Raw genomic sequence first — 18,362 nt, forward strand, 5'->3', positions numbered from 1 at the left:
TCTCTCTCTCTCTCTCTCTCTCTCTCTCTCTCTCTCTCTCTCTCTCTCTCTCTCTCTCTCTCTCTCTCTCTCTCTCTCTCTCCCTTTCCCAGGTATGAAATTAAGGAATATTTCCCCTACCCCTTGTTGCTAACACCAGAACTAAAAAGAAAAAAAGGAGGAAAGTAAAACATTAGCATTCATTTAAAAATAAAATGAAACAAACAAAAACCCTTACAGGCATTTTGTTTTTGTTTTTGCTTTTTTGGAAAGCATTTTAGTGGGCTCAAGTACAATTTCAATTGTTCTCCAGGTAACTTGTGATTGACTTTCAAAATGGCTCATCTGTGGTAGTTCTTCATGAGTAAAGCCCAAAGGGTGGGGTAAAACCCAGATAATGGAGTAAAGGAGGCACCCAGCTAACCTTTTCCAACATTCACTCCCCTCCAATCAATTTAAAAATAAAGCCTCAAATTAATTTCTGGAGAGACAGAACTAATAAAAAGCTAGGTGATACATTCTTCCAGCATAAGACAACATAGGAAGTTGGAAGAAGAGAACAGTGAAAGAGTAGTGGAGGCTGCCCCGAGTGCATGTAATTGCTATACTGAGGGTGAGTCTAGGTGGTGACTACTGAAGCAACAGTGGCTTTAGGAGTTCTTAAACCAGAGAGGGTAAAGGGACTTGGCAACTGATCAGAAAGAAATTAAAAGGGATCTTTGTGTAAGTACTGAACACAAGATGGGTACTGTTTGGCGAATTCATTGCCTATACCCACTTCTGGGTCAGAGATTTCAGGGATAGAGAGGAACACTTTTGCTCAAAAGAGTTTTCAGACCCTGAAAAACAGTATCACATTTGGTCACAAGTATCTGGGACTCACGAACATTATCACTTGGGACCTCAAGGAGTAGGGGGCCTGAGAAGCAATATCACTTCTGGTCCCAAGGGAACAGGGACCCTGAAGATCAGAACTTATTGTAATTTCAAGGAATAAGGGGTCTTTTGGGGTAAGGACCAGAGAGCAGAGACCACACCTCTAGCCATATTATACTACTTTGGATGTACCCAAAACTTCCACCTTCCAGAGCATACTCTGAAAATAGCACTACAAGAATAAAAGCCTGAAGCCTAGGAAAGTGCCTTCCTAACCACCAGCACCACCACTACCACCAGGCAAGGAACACAGCTATACTTTAATATAAAATATAAAAATCAAGAAATAGGCTAGAAAAAATAAGCAAGTAAGCAAGCAAGAACAAGAACATAATCATAAAAAAATGTATGTATTAAAAATGTATAATGGCATATTTAGATAAAATCTCAAAAGAAGATAGGATGTCAAAACTGGTACAAGCAAAACCTCAAAGGGAAAGAAAATGTGAATTGAATATAAACCCAACAATAATTCTTGAAAGAGTTAAAAAAGATTTTCAAAATCAAAGAGGAGTGATAAAAGAAAAAAAAAGTGGGTCAAGAAATGAGAGGAAAGGAAGAACAATTATCAACTTGGTAAAAGAGGCACAAAAATGCTAAAGAAACTAATGCCTTAAAAAAAAGAATTGGTAAAAAGAAAACAGAGATGTGAAACTTCACTGATGAAAATAACTCCTTTAAAAAGTAGAATTAACTAAGTAGGAAAAAAGATACAAGACTCCCTGGAAAAAAAATTCTTTTGTGTTTCTTTTGCAAACATAAAAGAGAAATCATAAGGGACTCAATAAGTTTAAACTGTTTACATTCTTATATGGGAAGATGATACTTTTAACTTCAAATAATTTTATGAGTATTAGGGCAGCTTGAAGGATTCTATAACAACAGATGGTCTGTGAGTGAGTAGATTATTTTGGAATGAAGGGGGAAGAGAGAGGAAAAATGGAGGAAATCATTGAACATAAAAGAGGTGCTAAAGGAAGAGGTTTTACAATAGAGATGAAAACAGTGGGGGTGGAAATGACTGAGCCTCATTTTCATCTAAATTGATTATGAGAAGGAAAAATTATATATGTCTATATATGTATGTGTACACACACACAATCAAACATATACACACATATAGATATGAACATACATATAAACACATTTTTAAGGGATAGGAGGAATAAGGGAACTAAGAGGTAATAAAAGAGAGGAAAGATAAAGAAAGGCAGTGGTCAGAAGTAAAACAGACTTTAAGGAGAGACAGGATAAAAAGAGATAAATAAAGAGGATCATAGAATGGAGGGAAATGAGCCGTTAGTAATCATAACTATGAATGTGAATGGGATGAATTTACCCACAAAATGAAAGCAGATCATGGAACAGATTAGAATCCAGAATCAAACAAGATGTTGTTTACCAGAAACACATTTGAAATAAAGAGACATTCATGGAGTAAAAAGTAAACATAAGGGGATGGAGCAGTATTTATTATATTTCAATTAAAGTTTTAAAACAAGCAAAGGTAAGGGTGACTAGGTGGTGCAGTGAATAGAACACCACGCCTGGAGTCAGGAGGACCTGAGTTCAAATCTGGCCTCAAACACTTAACGCAAAAACTAGCTGTATGATCTTGGGCAGGTCACTTAATCCCAATTGCCCTCCTAAAAGCAAAAAAAAAAAAGGCAGAGGTAGTGATCAAAAAGGTAGTGATCAGACAAAGCAAAAATAAAAATAGAGCAAATTGAAAAGGATTATTAAAGAAACTATATCTTGTTAAAATGTATTATAGACAATGAAATAATATGAATACTTCAAATATATGCACCAAATGTCACAGAATCCAAATTCTTAAAGAAAAGGGTAAATTCATTATTGGAGGAAATAGCTGGTAAAACTATACTAGTAGGAAATTTCAACTTTCTTTTCTCAGGGCTAGATAAATGTCACCATAAAAATAAATAAGAAAGAAGTCAAAGAGGTGAATAGAATCTTAGAAAGGTTAGATATGATAGATATCTGTAGGAAATTGAATAGAAATAGAAAGGAATGTAAAGTTTTCTTCAGCATATAGGACACTTTCACAAAAACTGAACATGTATTAGGGTATAAAACCTCTCACAACCAAATGCAGAAAACCAGAAGTCTTAAATATCCCTCTTTCAGACCATAATGAAATAAAAATTAAACTCAATAAAGGGCAATGAAAGTATTGATTAAAATTATTTAGAAACTAAATATTCTAATTCCAAGAAAATTTACAAAAATATCTTTAAAGCTTTTAAATATATAATTGGGAATTATTTAATGAAGCAAATAATATATTCATACATGTGTGCATATATGTGCATATTCATATACCCACATGTGTGTGTACACACACATATATATATATACTGAGATACATATATATGCACACACATATATACACATATTTATATATAGATATATACACATATACATCAGGTAAATCCTTTCACTCTCAAAAATTTTCTATCCATATAGGGTTGCTGAAAAAAAAATTCAGAACTTGGATTTTGCCCTCATTCTTAGCATTCAGCATGAGGATTGTATTGTTATTTCTAGTCTCTCAGCATTCCATTCATAATAAACAATTCTATTGTGTCTGCTGCTTCTGACAACATTCAGGATAGTTAGTCAATGCTGCTGATAGACCAACTTCCTCTCTGGAGATTAATTTTCACTGGAATGACAAAAATGCGAGCTTAATTTGTGCATAATCATTGCTTTGAGATAATTGATCATCAAGACAGACCACCTAGCTATTTCATAAAGCATAATGTTAAGCATTCACTTTGCTTAGTGTTTCAGCCTTCCATGTGTTGACACAAATGCCTTAGCCTAGTTCAATTGATTTTACTCAATTAAGGGAATGAATGTGAAGGAAGCATTGATTCATGTACATTTACATGTTAAAAATACAAATGCAATAATTCTATTTTTAAATAAATTATTTATGTAATTTTGACAAAACAAATCCTGTGTCAGCAATGTAACAATTATTAGGTAACTCTTATATGTAAAACAAAGAGAAAAAATAGGCAGAGACTTCAAATTGGAGTCAGGATGACCTAGAAATAAAGTCCTGCCTTTGTTTCATATTGGCTTTGTGACTAGGGGTAAATCATTTAACCTCTGAATCTCCCAAACAAGTCTGGATAAATAAATGTTCAATACCAGTAGGTTTTCTCTTTTGGTGAAAGAAGTTTCCAAGTCAATAATTCCCTGGAGAGATGAAATCACAGATCTGAACCAAAACAAACCAACAAAAATTAAATAGCAATTTTAGGTTGTGAAGCACATTTTATTTACGTATTATCTCAATTGAGTCATCTCTTACTTATGAGCATTTTCACTGGATGTTCCCAATGCCTGGAACTCTTTCTATCCTTATCTTTACTTCCTGGCTTCCCCTGATTTCCTTCAACTCTCACTTAAAGTTTCATGTTCTACTAGAAGCCTTTCCCACTTCTCCTCAATCTCATTTATCTCTCATTTAGGATTATTTCCAAATTATCATTCACATACTTAGTTCATACATTATTGTTTGTTTTCTCCACTATTATACTATGAGCTCCTTGAGAGCAGAGGCTGTTTTATTTTATTTTGTTTGCTTTTTGTTATATCGTCTCACATTTAACAACAGTGCCAAGGACATAGGTTTTTGAAAAATGTTTGTTTACTTATTCTTAAGGTCATTAAGAGGAGAAGGTTAGAATTTACTTTCTTCAGTGTTTCATTATTTCCCTCACTACTTTTCTATAAAGAGAAGAAAAGCAAAAAGATATCAGAGAAAGGAGTGAGAAGAAGAGTTGGTATGAAACAATTAAGCATTTATTAAATGCTACTGTGTGCCACCCACTGTGCTTTTTATCATCCAAACATTGATTCCTCCTGGAGAAAAACATTATTTGTGACTGAGAATGGCCCTGAGACACAAACATCCAGGAATGAAGTGCATTCCATTGATGGAATTTCTGCTTAGATATGATTTGGACACTGAAATTTCAAGATTTAGAGTCTGAATGGGCCTTAGAGATAATTTAGACCTATGAATTAATTCGCACAAAAGTGGAAACTGAGCCCCAGAAAAGTTAAATGATTACCCAAGATCACATAGCTAGTTTACAGATCAGGGGAATTATGCTTCAATTCTAAATTTAGCCCTCTTTCTTTGGAATGTATTAATTTCCCAAATTCCCAGTTTTGAAATCCCAAAAGTCTATAAAGTAGGAAAGGGAAGAAGCATTTATTAAATATCTGCTATGTGTGAGGCACTGCATAAATATTATTTTGTTTGATCCTCACAAAACCACTGAGAGGGAAGTGCTATTATTATTTTAAAGTTAAATTAACATAAGCAAGCAGAGAGTAAATGACTCTTCTAAGGTCAAATGGCTAGTAAATATCTGGTACTGGACTTGGATTCAGATCATCCTGATTCCTGGGTAAGTACTCTACCTACTGTCTAACGAAGCTCTCTTTGAGTCTCAGTTTTAACAAAAAGCATTCTCCAGATAAAATTGTCAATCTCATAAATTGCTTTTATGCAGATATCCCTAGAAATTGAACATTTACTCATTAACTAATTTAGTGCCACATAATCATCAGATAATACTATATATCACTCTGAGTTCCTCCTTTAGGAAGCAGAGAAGAATAAGGGCAACCCATAATGTCATCTTTTCTCTTCAAATTCAATGTCTTCTAAATTTTCTCTCTCCTCAAAGTCTCCCATTCCATTGTTTAACACATAACTCTCAATTTATTTGATTCATGGAGAAATGTTTCTGAAAAAGTACATTGTGTTTCTTAGAATTTTCAGCTTCCTTTCTTTGCTTTAATTAGTCCCAGGAACCTAAAAACTTCACTGACAACGCCAGGTGGTGCTGTTTGAAAGGACACATCTTCAGTATCTAGGCATTTTCTGCCCTTGGCAAGCCAGGAAATTCTCTGAATGTTGGAGGGATACTCTGAGGATAGAATTAGCATTTGCAGATTTCTTTTTTCCCTAGATGACCTCTGAAATCTCTAAGGTTTTCTGGTTCTGTGTTCCTTGATTCATATTTTATACCGGAAAACCTCAATCAGTATTTGGAAGGGAAAAAAGAAATTAGAGTTTGCTATACCAATAGATATAATACATCTTGAGAATGAGTCAATCTAAAATAAAAACTTATCACATGTTAAACAACTACAGACATTCTCTACCTTTGGAGAACTTCCAGTATAGCAAAGAATAATGTATATGACAGTTTGTATATATATAAGAAAAAATGCAGAAAGAAAAAGTTTGAGAATACTAAAAACTGAGGAAAAAAACACCTTACATATAAAAAAAACAACCACAGAAATTAAGAAGCTGATTTCCTCTGGTAATTCTTCTACTACCTCATCACTATGTGACCATGGGCAAGTCAGATCAAGTTAAGTTAACAGCAAACGTTCATTAATTAAAAAGGAAAAACATAGTCCTTGCTTTCAAGGAATTCACAGCATCACTCTCTTCCTCTGTGAAACTAGGATAATTAAAATTGTAATACTGATCTCGTGATATTGTATTGATGCTGAAATGATAAAGTATATGAAAAGTACCTTGTAAACTAAAAGTGGTATAAATGTAAAGTGATACAATAATTATAATTAATCCTTTTGAGTCAATGACATTATTTGCTCCTTTGCCCCACAAAAGGCAGAATGCATAGTCATAAAACTGAGAATGAAATTGAAAATATTCCAGAAAAGACAATTACTATCAGGGATTAAATTTTTAAATAAAATTTTGAAAAAAAAAATCATCTAATAATTGTCTCTGAGAATCTAAGTGTATGGATGGCAGAGGATGTGCTCATCTGCATTGGTAAAAGAGAACTTCGTTATCCAACAGTTCATGATGTCAATGAAATTCTAAATTGGTCCCAGTCCCTATAGGTAGTGTACCATAAAAGAGGTTGATGGTATGGAAGGGATTTATGTATTGGTCAGGAGATTAGATTAATGAACTCACCTTCAATTCTAAAACGCTGTGATTTTCTCAAGTGCAATCTCCAACAAGAAAGTCAATCCCATCTAAATATGGTCATCTGCCCTCTGTATCTCCAATGACATATCTCCAATGACAGGTAACTCACTACCTAATGAGACAATCCATTTCATTTTACTATGAGCAGGAAAAATAACATCATTTTTAATATTCACAACCTATCATTTTGCCACAATTTGCAACACTAGAATTTTCCCATTTTCTGCTAGAATATTTCATTACTCACAGTATGCTATTCTCAGCTGTTTAATAAAATAAAGTTATTGAAAATGACAATCATTTTATTACATGAATCACTAACCTTTTAACAACTTAATGTTGTGTGTATATCTCTGTCATCTATCTATCTATCTATCTATCTATCTATCTATCTATCTAAATTTGTCAAGTAATACACATATATATTCCAAGTTATTTTACCAGGGATCTGTCTCCCACTTTTCCCCTAATGCAGAGGTTTTGCATACACATCTACCTTTCTCAATGTGTTTGTTCATTATCTATCAGTTAATTGACAAATTTAATCTGTGTCAACACCACTGTTGTTAAATGACTTGCTTATTTATTTAAATGGTAGCTTTTGTTTTCATTATGGGCCCTTAGAATGAATAAATGTTGTTTATTGAGCCCTAAAAAGTGATACACTGTGTTTATTTTACCTTATGTGCTAAGGAATATTGCTGATGTTTCCCTTCCCAAAAAATGATTAGTGTTAAGCCTCCATAACTCCCCCTCAGATTCATACAATTAAGTGAAACAAATGCAAAATAGGATTTAAGGCTAAAGTATCATTACAAGTAGTGCCATTTAGTTTGTTGATCAACTTTGCTAAGGTGATATTTTTTTGTTGTTGTGGTAGTATAATATTAACTAATATCTGTATAAGTTTGACAAAGCACTTTATGTATATATTATCTCATTTAATATTCACAACATCTCAGGGAGGGAGGAGTCTGACAGAGGTGAAAAGACTTGCTCAGATCACAGAGATAGTAAACATCTGAGGTAGGATGTTTTCTGATTCTAAGCCCAACTTTCTATGTCACTGTACCATGTAACCTATATGTATGTGCATATATGTTTAAGTGCATATACATATGAATCTTTATACAAACAGTAAGTGGTTACTGTCAAACCATATCTGCAGAGATACAGGTATGCATACATGGTTTGCCAATAGAATGTCTAAGCAGCTGCTTTAAAGGAGCTGAAAATCAGAATGCTATAGCAATAGAAGAAGTGACTTTAAGCATTAGCTTGATCCATCACAAATCGTCTGGTCAAAACAGATAAGCTATAGATCCTAGATAGATTTTGAAAGCTGAGAAAGCTTAATCCCAGAAAGGTTATGTGATTTAAGCTCATATATCAAAGGGGTCTCCTATGCCATCTAGTTCTAACTCTTCATTTTATAGATGAGCAAACAGAACCTCAGAGGGGTTGTCTTATTGAGGTTGATACAGATATTTAACACAGAAAACAAGATTTGAACACAAGTCCTATAACACCAGAGTCATTGTATCATATCACCTCCAATTAATGGAAGAATCAGTACAAGAAGCCATGTTTCCTAATTTTCATTCCAGTGCTCTTTCAACTAATATTGCCCTTTTAGAAAGATAGTCATGTCAAATCGGCTAAGGAATGTCTATGAAAGTTCCTTGGAGCACAGGTTTCTAAAATTTTACTTAGCAACGGATTTCTAGGGGAGACCTACCAGTTAATCAATCTAATGAGCAGGAGATAGAAATAAGATAGCTCATTTTAAATACTAATAAGTATTCCTGAATTTCTCTTATTATTTCTGAAACTTTAAAAATCTTCTAAATATTAGGCCTGACAGACCATTTTTTTGAGCGCATTAGCAGTTTATTTTCTTATGTAATTAAACACAGTACAGAAGCTATGTGATAGAAAGAGTACTGAACTTTGAGACAAGAAAGGGCATAATTCATACTCTGTCTCTGATATTGATTATAATCAATGAATCAATCTACAACATTTCATCTCAGAAATTCTTCTAAGGATACAAGGAAAATAATGAAATAGTTCCAGCCTTCAGGGATGGGCAAGTCCCTTTACCTCTTTAGCATCTTCATTTGTAACATGGAGATTATTATACATGTAATAATTAGTACGTTTGCCAGCCAGTTAGTACTTTTGCTGTGAATATCAAATGTTGAATTCAACAATTGTTAAGTGTTTACTGTGTGCAAGATATTATAGTAGGCACTATGGATACAAAGATAAAAACTGAACTTCAAGGTGCATTTTACTATCTTTTACTAATGTTTATAAAGTACTTTGTAAATGTTGAATAGTAATATAAATATCAATAGCAGGAGTAAACTTGTAACTCTGATTTGTCTTTTTTTTAAATGAAAGACTATTGAAACAGGTGACTATATGAAAAATTAATGTCTTTCCAGTAAATTAAAATACAGTCTATATCTTTTAATAAGCAAAGTCATTTATTTATGAAGTCATTTATCTTTCAATAAGTCAAACATTTATTACATGAAGAAGGTTCCCACACAGGTTCATGGTAGAAAAAAGTGCAAAGCAAGGACTAGAGATATTAAGATATTGAGAAAGATATTGAGAAAGAAAGACATCACAGGTTTATGAATCCTAACCTCTATTCTTTTGAGTTAACCAATTCTGATGATGCTGGTGGGTATATGTATATGTATAGATACATACACAAATATACAATACATTACATATACATATGCATATATATGTGCATATACACATACATATATATGCATTTTGCCTGTGTTTTATATGACTATAATATACTATTTTATATGACTATGCCTACAAGTATAAATGTTTATGTACATATACATAGGCTCACATATAAATCCATTCATTCAAATACTAGTAAAAAGAGACCATTGATACCTTCTTTGAGTCAGAAACCCAGAGAGTTTCTTTTTTCAAATGAGATTTACAAGGTATCATTTAAGGTATTCTCCTCTCTCTTTCATTAAACTTGAAGTCAGTAAATCTTTGATCCAAATTCCTCTTCAGGCACATTTTCTAGTATCCCAGGCAAGTGTAAATTCATTTGAACCCTGATTTTCTTATCTGCAAAATTGCAGTAATAGAAGTTCCTACCTCAGTGATGTTGTAAAGAAAAGATAACAAAGTATATGTAAAGTACTATGCAAAATTTGAAACACCATATAAATTTCAGGTATTATTTTCATTGTTATTAACATAAAATCCTAATAACAGGAATATATAGCAATACCCAGACATCATAGAATGAAATATGCTTCTTTCATTATAAGACAGCAATCTTGATAGAATCTGGTTCAGCATTCCTTTGGGTAGCATTTTGAGAAATTCAGAAATGCCTATTTTTTAATTGATCAGTAAATCAAGACTTTATTAATGGAACATGTGACATTATAAATGTTCCTCAATGTGAATAATTGCCCGTTATGCATTCAGAACAACTTATTTCAAAATCAAAAGGGGTAGCAAAATGTGATAGAAAAAAATATTAGCAGCAATCAGAAGATGAATTTTTATCTTAGTTCTGCCACCTGCTAGCTATGCAACCTTAAGGGAGTTATACAATATTTTGCAGGCCTCAGTTTGTTTATCTGTTTAGTGGGTGATGATACTTGCCCCACACAACTTCAAACATTGTAAGGATAAAATTAAATAATCTATGTGAAAGTGCTTTGAAAACCATAAGATGTTTTACATCTAATATATGTGACATTACTCCTGTTATTATGTCTTTAACATTTCAAAGACCCATAATTTCCTAAGTATGGGTACTTATTACATTGATCATAAGCCTATTTCTTTCCTGGGAAATTATAGCTGAGAACTAGTGTGGCTCCAAAAGTCATTACTTTGCGACAAACCAGGAGACAATCTGTTCCAAAATGAGACTAGGCTCATTTTCAAATGACAGCCATATTGAGCCCATTACTAAGTCAATACTTAAAGTCTTTCCAGAATAATATTAAATTTCATTCTGTGTCCTGTTAGCATAGCCTGAAAAACTTCAGGGTCACGACCATACCAAGATTAGGTATCAATGATGGACTTTAATCATTAGCATCATATTTATTATTACAAATGCTATTATTTTAAAAATTACATATTTTCCCTTAGAAATTTTTTAAACAGACAATATTGACTTTTTGATGCAGCAAATCCTATGATCAGAGAAAACAGCATCAAAAATCTTGAAATAGAATAGATCTTAAAGGTCATTGAGTATTCACCATTAATTTTAGAGATGAGGGAAACTGAGTCCTAGAAAAGTTAAGTTATTTGCCCAAGCCTACACAGGTAGTAATCAGCAACACTGGTAGCTGACGGCAGTTTCCAACTGCAAATCCAATATACTTTCAATTTAATCTGTCAGGAGTCTATATACATCTATCTGCTAAGCACACATTTGTGTGTGTGTGTTCACATGTACATACACATGAAATGTAGAGAGGTAGTCATGATATAATGGAGAGAAAACAGGCCTTAGTGGATAGAAAGTTGGCAATGAAACCAGGAAGACCTGGGTTCACAGTTTTCTCTCTGGAACATGTAGGTTGTGTTGTCTTGTGCAAATTATTTAAACTTTTCAGTCCTCTAGGTCAGAAGTGTTAAATATATCCCACAGGCAGCAGGTTGAAATGTGTCAGGGAAACATTTAACACAATAAATAAAAATACAATAGAATTCAAAATGACAATTAAAAAACAACCTTATTAAGGGCTACAAAGGGATGGCAATGGAAGAAGAGGAAAGAATGAAGTAGGAAAGGGTAAATTATGCCACACAAAGAGGCATAAAAACAATATAGCAGAAGAAAAGAAGGAAGGGAGATGAGAATTATATGAGCATTGATTCTGGACAAGGAGGGAATAACACAACCAGTTAAGTATAGGACTCTATTGAGAAGAGACACAAAATGTATCATAATAGAGGGAAAGAGGGTAGGGAGAGGACCATTGCATGAGTTTCCTTCTTCTCAATATTGGTTTCAAGAAGAAATAACGTACTACGCTAAGTATAAAAATCTATCATATCAGCAAAGGCAGGCCAGGAAGACACAGCGTGCAGAGGCAGGCTGGTAGGAGGCCTGATCAACTCGGGGGGTAAGTCGTTCCACCAAACACAAGGGATACTACCAGGCCTATGACCAAAGGGCTGGGATTGGAAAGAGCAAGGTAAACCAAATGCAGGGCCCCTGTCCAGGAAAGCAAATACTCCTGGGACTACCACTCCATAGCTCAGAAATTAAAAAAAAAAAGCCCCCTTCAGGACTTCCAAGGACCAGGATGGCAGAGTGAACACTGACTGCTCCTACCCCACCCCTGACCCTGAAAACATAGTAACTATTACACCAGGGCAAAACCCTCAACAGTAAAGGCTTGGGAACCTTAGAGGAAGGGCATGGCTGAGCCCTGCCTCAAAATGGGTAGAAAGCAGATTACAAAGATTCTGGAGTCCTACTATCCTCAGAGGGAAGAACCAAACTCAGAGCAAGACAATGTGGACTCCACACCCACAGCTGAAACATCAACAGGCAATGGGTGCCAAGCACAGAAAGCTCTCCTATATGAAATCAAAAGGAACTTTGAAAACCAAATGAGAGAGATAGAAGACAAAATGAATAATTCTCTCAAAACCAAAATAGCAGAATTAGAAAAAACATTATAATGAAGAAAAGAGCTCCTTAAAAAGAAAAACATGTGATATGGTAAAGGAGCTCCAAAAACTGAGCAAGGAAAATGATTTGCTAAAAACTAGATTCAACCAAATTGAAACAAATACCTCTATGAGGAACCAAGAATTAGTCAAACAAAACAACAAGAATGAAAAATTAGAAAAAGAGGTAAAATACCTCAATGGAAAAATAACTGACCTGGAAAACAGATCCAGGAGAGATAATCTGAGAATCATAGGCCTACCAGAAAATCATGATGAAAAAATGAGCCTGAACAACATTCTCCAAGAGCTCATTAAGGCAAATTGCCCTGAGATACTAGAACTGAGGATAAAATGGAAATAGAGAGAATCCACCAGAAACTTGTTGAAAGACATCCCAAACTGAAAAGTCCTCAAAATGTTGTGGCCAAACTCAAGAACTACTAGGTAAAAGAGAAAATATTTCAAGTGGCCAAAAAGAAACAATTCAAATATCAAGGGTCCACAGTGAGGATTGCACAGGATTTGGCAACCTCTACACTGAGAGATCGGAGGCAGTGGAATACAATTTTCAGGAAGGCAAAAGAGCTCAGGTTACAACCAAGGATCACCTACCCAGCAAGACTGAACATATGCTTCCAGGCAAAGAGATGGTCATTCAACGATATAACAGATTTCCAGACATTCCTGATGAAAAAGCCAGAGCTCAATGGAAAATTCAACCGCCAATTATGAGAGGGAAATAGAAATGTAAACAAGGAAAACACACACACACACACACACACACACTGTTATTTAATAAGAGCAAACTGTTTATAGCAAAGTAGAGGGTATGAATATAAAATACACAAAATGACAATTTTAAAAAATCTTATTAAGGGCTACAATGGAAGAAGAGGAATGAATGAAGTGGAAAAGGGTAAATTGTGCCACAGAAAGAGGCATAAAAACAATATAGAAGAGGAAAAGAAGGGAGGGAGATGAGTATTATATGAGCTTTTCCCTCATTGGTTCTGGTGCAAGCAGGGAATAAAAACCAGTTAAGAATAGGACTCTATGGAGAAGAGATGCAAAACATCTCATACTAGAGGGAAAGAGGGGAGGGAGAGGAGCTTCGCGTGAGATTTGTTCCTCTCATTCTTGGTGCAAAGAAGAAATAGCATACTCCATTAACTATAAAAATATCCTACAGGCAGCAGGATAGGGAAAGAGCTATGAAAGGGGTGGGGGGAGTGGTTAGTAGGGAGGGAAGAAGTAAGGGGGAAGGGAAGGGAAAGGAAGGGGGGCTGAAAAGGGAATAATGAGGGAGGTGGTGATCAAAAGAAAAACTATTAACGAGGGGAAAAGAGAAGGGGAGAAAAAATTAACTAAGCATTAACAGGGGCAGGAATAGGATGGAGGGAAAGAAACAGAGAATCATAACTGTAAATGTGAATGGAATTAACTCTCCCAGAAAACAGAGAAGGAGAGCAGAATGGATTAGAAATCATAATCCTACAATATGCTGTTTACAAGAAACACATCTGAAAAAGAGAGATACATGCAGGGTAAAGTAAAAGGCTGGAGTAAAATATATCATGCCTCAGCTAAAGTAAAAAAAGCAAGGGTAGCAATCCTTATCTCAGATAAATCAAAAGCAAAAGTTTCTCTAATTAAAAGAGATATGGAAGGAAACTATATACTGCTAAAAGGCACCATCAAGAATGAAGCAATATCATTACTTTACTTATATGCACCAAGTGGTATAACATCCAATTTCCTAGAGGAGAAGGTAAAGGAATTAGAGGAAGAAATAGACAGAAAAACTATACTAGTAGTGTACTTCAATCTCCCCCTCTCTGAACATGATAAATCCAACCTCAAAATAAACAAGAAGTTAAGGAGGTGAACAGAATTTTAGAGAGGATAGGTATGATAGATCTCTAGAGAAAGCTGAATGGGGATAAAAAGGAATATACTTTCTTCTCAGTGGATCATGGCACATACTCAAAAATCAACCATGTTCTAGGGTATAAAAACCTCACAATTCTATGCAGTAAGGCAGAAATATTAAATGCATCATTCTCAGATGATGATGCAATAAAAATTATATGCAATAAAGGGCCATGGAAAGACAGACTAAAACATAATTGGAAATTAAACAATTTAATCCTAAGAATGAGTGGGTCAAACAAGAAATTGTTAAAACACTCAGTAATTTCCTTCCAGAGGATGATAATAATGAGACAACATACCAAAATGTGTGGGATGCATTAAAGGCAGTTCTTCGGGGAAGTTTTAAATCCCTGAGTGCAAACATGATTAAATTAGAGAAAAGGAAGGTCAATGAATTGGGAATGCAATTGAAAAACCTACAAAAAGATGAAATTCGGAATCCCAAATTAAATGCTAAATTAGAAATATTGAAAACCAAAGGAGAGAGTAATAAAATTGAAATTAAGAAAACGATTGAATTAATAAATAATACTAAGAGCTGGTTTATAAAAAGCAATAAAATTGATAGTCAATATGATAAAAAAAGAGAAGGAAACCAAATTACAAGTATCAAAAATGAAAAGGGTGAATCTACCTCCAACGAAGAGGAAATCAAAACAGTAATTAGGATTTATTTTTCCCAATTGTATGCACATAAATTTGACAATCTTAGGGAAATGGATGAATATTTACAAAAATACAAGTTGCCCAGATTAACTGAAGAGGAAATAAATTACTTAAATCACTCCATCTCAGAAAAAGAAATTGAACAAGCCATCAGTCAACTCCCTAGGAAAAAATCTTCCGGGCCAGATGTATTTACTAGTGAATTCTATCAAACATTTAAAGAATAATTGATTCCAATAGTCTACAAACTATTTGGGAAAATTAATTAAGAAAGAGTACTATCAAATTTTTTTTATGCCACACATGTGGTACTGATACCTAAATCAGGAAGAGATAAAACAGAGAAAGAAAATTATAGACCAATTTCCCTCATGAATATAGATGCAAAAATTTTAAATAAAATATTAACAAAAAGACTACAGCAACTTATCTCAAGAATAATACACTTTGATCAGGTAGGATTTATTCCAGGAATTCAAGGATGGCTTAATATTTGGAAAATGATCAGTATAATTGATCATATCAACAATAAACTAGCAGAAGCCACATGATTATCTCAATAGATGCAGAAAAGGCTTTTGACAAAATGCAACATCCATTCCTACTGTAGAAGTATACTATATAGTTTACTATAGCACTAGAAAGTATAGGAATAAATGGAGCCTTCCTTAAAATAATAGGTAACATCTCTTTAAAACCATCAGCAAGTATTATATGTAATGTGGATAAGTTAGAAGCATTTCCAATAAGTTCAGTGTTGAAACAAGGGTGTCCACTATAACCTCTCTTATTCAGTCTGGTACTAGAAATGTTAGCAGTAGCAACTAGAGAAGAAAAAGACATTAAAGGAATCAAATTAGGCAAAGAAGAGACCAAGATATCACTCTTTGCAGATGATATGATGATATACTTAGAGACTCCTAGAGAATCAAGTAAAAACTAATTGAGACTATAAATAAATTTGACAAAGTTGCAGGTTATAAAATAAACCCACATAAACTCTCGGCATTCCTATGAATTTCCAATGAAATTCAACAAGAGATAGAGAAATTCCATTTTAAGTTCCTGTAGACAATATAAAATATTTGGGGATCTACCTGCCAAAACAAACCCAGGACCTGTACGATCATAACTATAAAACATTTTTTACACAAATAAAGTCACATATAACTAACTGGAAAAATACCAATTGCTCATGGCTGGGTTGAGCTAATATAATAAAAATGACAGTTTTACCTAAATTAGATTATACATTTAGTACCATACCAATCAATTTACCAAAATATTACTTTATATATCTAGAAAAAAAATAGTAACAAAATTCATTTGGAAGAATAAACAGTCCAGAATATCAAGGGAATTAATGAAAAGACATGTTAGGGAAGATGGACTAGCTATACCAGATTTCAATCTGTTTTATAAAACCTTCTTCTCAGTGGTACATGGCACATACACAAAAATTGACCATGTACAAGGGCATAAAAACATCACAATTCAGTGCAGAAAGGCAGAAATATTAAATGTATCATTCTCAGATCATGATTCAATAAAAATCACATGCAAAAAAGGGCCATGGAAAGATAGACTAAAAACCAATTGGAAGCTAAATAATTTAATCCTTAAGAATGAGTGGGTTAAACAGGAAATTATAGAACCAATCAGTAACTTCATTCAAGAGAATGGCAATAATGAGACAAACTACCAAAACTTGTGCAATGCAGCAAAGGCAGTTCTTAGGGGAAGTTTTATATCCCTGAGTGCATACATAAATAAATCACAGAAAATGAAGGTCAATGAATTGGGCATGCAAATGAAAAAGCTAGAAAGAGAAGAAATTGAAAATCTCAAATTAAATACTAAAGTAGAAATAATGAAAAGCAAAGGAGAGATTAATGAAATTGAAATTTAAAAGAACTATTGAATTAATAAATAAAACTAAGAGCTGGTTTTATGAAAAAAAACAATAAATTTGATAGACCTTTAATCAATATGATAAAAAAGAAAGAAGAAAACCAAATTAAGAGTATCAAAAATGAAAAGGGTGAATCTACCTCCAATGAAGAAGAAATTAAAACAATAATTAGAAATTATTGTGTCAAATTTTGTGCACATAAATTTGACAATCTTAGTAAAATTGATGAATATTTACAAAAATATAAATTGCCCAGATTAAATGAAGAAGAAGTAAAATACTTAACCCCATCTCAGAAAAAGTAATTGAACAAGTCATCAGTGAACTCCCTAGGAAAAAGTCTCCAGGGCCAGATGGATTCACTAGCAAATTCTTTGAAACATTTAAAGAACAATTGATTCCAAAATTGTACAAACTATTTGGGAAAATTAGTGAAGAAAAGTCCTACCAAATTCTTTTTATGACACAAACATGGTATTGATACTTAAATCAGAAAAAGATAAAAGGGAAAAAGGAAATTAGAGACCAATTTCCCTCATGAAGATAGATGCAAAAATTTTAAATAAAATATTAGCTAAAAGATTACAGCAACTTATCACAAGAATTATACACTTTGATCCAGTGGGATTTATTCCAGAAATGCAATGGTTGTTCAATATTAGGAAAACCATTAGTATAATTTATCATATCAATAATAAACTAGCAGAAACAACAATATTATCTCAATAGATGCAGAAAAAGCTTTTGACAAAATATAACATCCCTTCCTATTAAAAACACTAGAAAGTATAGGAATAAATGGAGCCTTCCTTAAAATAATAAGTAGCATCTATTTAAAGCCATCAGTAAATATTATATGTAATGGCCAAAAGCTAGAAGCATTTTCAATAAGAACAGGGGTGAAACAGGGGTGTCCATTATCACCCCTCTTATTCGATCAGGTACTGGAAATGTTAGCAGTAGCAATTAGAGAAGAAAAAGTAATCAAAGGAATCAAATTAGGCAAAGAAGAGACCAAGTTATCACTCCTTGCCGATGATATGATGATATACTTAGAGAATCCTAGAGAATCAAGTAAAAACTACTTGAGACAATAAGTAAATTTGCCAATGTTGTAGGATATATAATAAACCCACATAAATCCTTTGCATTCCTGTATATTTCTAATGAAATCAAACAGCAAGAGATAGAAAGAGAAATCCCATTTAA

At 33.5% G+C, this 18,362-nt stretch overlaps 1 long non-coding RNA gene across 5 annotated transcripts in view; it reads right to left on the reverse strand.

Moving 5' to 3' along the window:
• Window positions 1-18,362, reverse strand: part of LOC138148022 (uncharacterized) — a 67,254-nt gene that overhangs the window by 21,982 nt on the left and 26,910 nt on the right. For all 5 annotated transcript variants that reach the window (XR_011164965.1, XR_011164968.1, XR_011164966.1 and 2 more), the window contains exon 2: window positions 6,926-7,052. This is a non-coding gene — a long non-coding RNA (uncharacterized lncRNA). The remainder of the gene's footprint in view (window positions 1-6,925; window positions 7,053-18,362) is intronic.

The sequence above is a fragment of the Petaurus breviceps genome, unplaced genomic scaffold (genome assembly GCF_028583685.1).
Source record: "Petaurus breviceps papuanus isolate PSGF00001 unplaced genomic scaffold, PetGlider_PUasm1.0 90822, whole genome shotgun sequence".
NCBI lineage: Eukaryota > Metazoa > Chordata > Mammalia > Diprotodontia > Petauridae > Petaurus > Petaurus breviceps.